Consider the following 3,097-nt stretch of genomic DNA (forward strand, 5'->3'; position numbering starts at 1 on the left):
ATGAAGCTGGTTTTTTGTTTTCATTGTGACTGCCACTTCCCCTCTCTCAGGCTACTGGCATTTAGTAGGCAGAATCAGTGGATGTCCCTGCATTGCTGGGACAGTCCCTAAACACTGAAGAATTGTCCTACCCAAAATACCTATTTAGAATTATTCTAAACTTATTGGGCACAGTGAGTCTATAACCTCTAAAGTCTTTTTCCACTCTAGGTCTTTTTTATTTTTTAAAAAATATTTTTACTGATTTTTAGAGAGAGGAAGGGAGAGGGGGAGGGAGAGAAACATTGATGTGAGAGGATCGAGCCTGAAACCTGGGCATGTGCCCTGACTGGAAATTGAACCAGCAGTCTTTTGCTGCAAGGGATGATGTCCAACCCACTGAGCCACACTGGCTGGGGCTCTACTCCTAGGTCTTGATCAAGCCCTTTAAGACCTACGATTTTCTACTGTAGTGATGATAATCTTCCTACTTGGTTGTGCAGAAAGATCTACACAACCAGGTGGATATCTGTTTTAAGTAGGCAGATTATACAGTGTCTCTTTGACTAGTCCTCTTATCAGTTTTCAATCACTGGTTCATTATTTAATTACTAGGCATGGCAATAATGCAAAATGACCTGTATTCTTCAGATTAGAAAAGAAATGGGCATCCAGAATTTACCATTTGCATCCTGTTCTAGGTAGGAAGCTTTAGTAACGGCAACTGCTAGAGACCAGTATAAGAAATAAATATTTTATGACAAGAAGGCATAGGTCCTTGCTTGACTGCTAAGAATTGTTAAAAGTTCACTGTAGATTACCTTTTACACTGGTTGTGATATAGCAATAGCGGCTAAGACAACGCAACCATGCTTTTAAGAAATTATTTCCTTACTGAAGGTGAAACTCTAATTTCTTCCACAAATTACCTTTTATTACCTTTATACTTTAAGAATATCCAGCCTATAGGGGAGTCTAAGAATCCTGTATAATAAAAGGCTAATATGCAAATTGACCAAACAGCAGAACGACTGGTTGCTATGATGCGCACTGACCACCAAGGGGGCAGATGCTCAACGCAGGAGCTGCCCCCTGGTGGTCAGTGTGCTCCCAAAGGGAGAGCACTGCTCAGCTAGAAGCCAGGCTTGTGGCTGGTGAGCAAAGCGGCAGTGGTGGGCCTAAGCCATCAGTCAGACATCCCCTGAGGGCTCCCAGACTGTGAGAGGGTACAGGCCGGGCTGAGGGACCCCCCTGAGTGCATGAATTTAGTGCACTGGGCCTCTAGTATAGTTATAATATTGGGAGGAAGTTCTTATCAGATTAATTTTGAGTTATTTCTCTCTGAGCAAATGTATTTTATCTCAAGGCAGAAATTTAATTACTACCACTCACAGTAGATATGTTCAACACACCTATCCTTGTTATTATAGAAATTATAAAAATTCTATCTTTTGATTTAGATAGGTTTAAGTAATTAGGCAAAGCATACTCAGAGAGTCATAGATTTATTTATTTATTTAACTCTCCAACCCCATGCTCTCCCAAAGGAAGAGAAGAACGGTCATCAGTGGGCAATAGCATTGCAAAAGCAACACCAAAAGCCAGCTTCACACTCAGGAGAGAACACTGCACCTCCTCCTCGTGGTTTCAGGTGTTCCACATGTTCAGAGAAACTTCTCTAGTAACAAACTGTAGAAATGATCCCTGAAAGTATAGTCTTGAGAGTCCAAACTGTGATTAATTAAGACACTTGAGACCACTTAGTTTTATATTAAATAGATGCAAATAATAATTATAGTGTATGTGAAGGTATAAAGAATAACATTAAATAGGCATGCTCGCCATCCAGGAGCACTGGGAGTATGTTCCAGTCTTTCCCTTCCCCCTCTTCTTCCCTTACAGGCTCCTCTCTTCTCTCAGTGGCGTGCATCTCCCAACTCTAGGGGACCCCATGAGACTTAGAACTACAGGAACAATGGGCAGCAGCAGCTTGTCCCAGGCTAACCCCCTAAACCTGTCTCCAAAGCCCCTTTATCTCTGACTTTCCAGTGAGCCAAGCAGCCCCACCGAGGCTCATTTCTTTCCTATAACATTTCTAGAGAACCAAAGCAGCCCCACCTAGGCTCTCTCCTAATGCTGCTTCTGTCCAAGGCCCTCCCTTGTTTCACTGTCCCCAGCTTTAATAACGTACTGTACTCTAAAAGTCAAAAGGAAAAAAAAGAATGAAATAGTTTTTTCTTTGGAAATCTGAAACCATCATATATTTCTATAGTATACATGACTCTTCCCCCCCCCTTCCCCTCTCTTCCCCTCTTCCCCCCAATATCCACACCTGGAAAGGTTGTTCTTTTTTCTGGAGTTTGAAAGGTCATTAGTACTAACACAAGGATCAGGATGATGGAGGAGACTTTTTTTCCTTTAAAATTAATCTTTACACTTGATTTTAGCCAAAAGGCTGAGAAGTGATAAATGAATCTCTTATGTGGGAAAGAAATGGTTTTTGTAGGGGAAGAAATAGTGTGCGCGTGTGTGTTTTTATTGTAGGGGGAGAAATTTTTGAGCAGGTCACTTTGATATGATTGCATTCACTTCTAAACATTGGCCAGATGTCCACTTTCTCTCCCTTTTAATGTTTTATAGGACTACTAGAGGCCCAGTGCATGAAATTTGTGCGGCGGGGGCGGGTGGGGGGGGCATCCCTCAGCCAAGCCTGCACCCTCTCCAATCCGGGATCCCTCGGGGGATGTCCAACTGTGGGTTTAGGCCCGATCCCTGGGACATCCTTCTCACAATCTGGGACCACTGGCTCCTAACTGCTCACCTGCCTGCCTGTCTGATCACCCCTAACTACCCCCTCTGCCAGCCTGATCACCCCTAACTGCCTCTGCCTGCCGGCCTGATCGCCCCTTACTGCCCCCCCCCCCCCGCCCCGCGCCAGCCTGGTCACCCCAACTTCTCCCTCCCTCTGACCGGCCTGGTCACTCCTAACTGCCCCCCCCCCCCCCGGACGGGGCCCCCCAAACTGCCCCCCTCGGGGGGGGCTAAACACACCAATAAGGAAAACCTTTATCGGCTAGTATCCAGTTGGTTCGCGCTCGAATATCGCTTTGAGCATTGG

General features: G+C 44.9%; 1 protein-coding gene and 1 pseudogene across 2 annotated transcripts in view; one reads left to right on the top strand and one right to left on the bottom strand.

Annotated features, from left to right (window-relative positions):
• WDR53 (WD repeat domain 53) overlaps positions 1–3,097 on the top strand; it is a 26,977-nt gene that overhangs the window by 21,055 nt on the left and 2,825 nt on the right. The gene's annotated exons all lie outside the window — the stretch shown is intronic.
• LOC111826848 lies at positions 1,499–1,699 on the bottom strand (annotated as a pseudogene).

Source organism: Myotis lucifugus, unplaced genomic scaffold (genome assembly GCF_000147115.1).
Source record: "Myotis lucifugus unplaced genomic scaffold, Myoluc2.0 scaffold_105, whole genome shotgun sequence".
Classification (NCBI taxonomy): Eukaryota; Metazoa; Chordata; class Mammalia; order Chiroptera; family Vespertilionidae; genus Myotis; species Myotis lucifugus.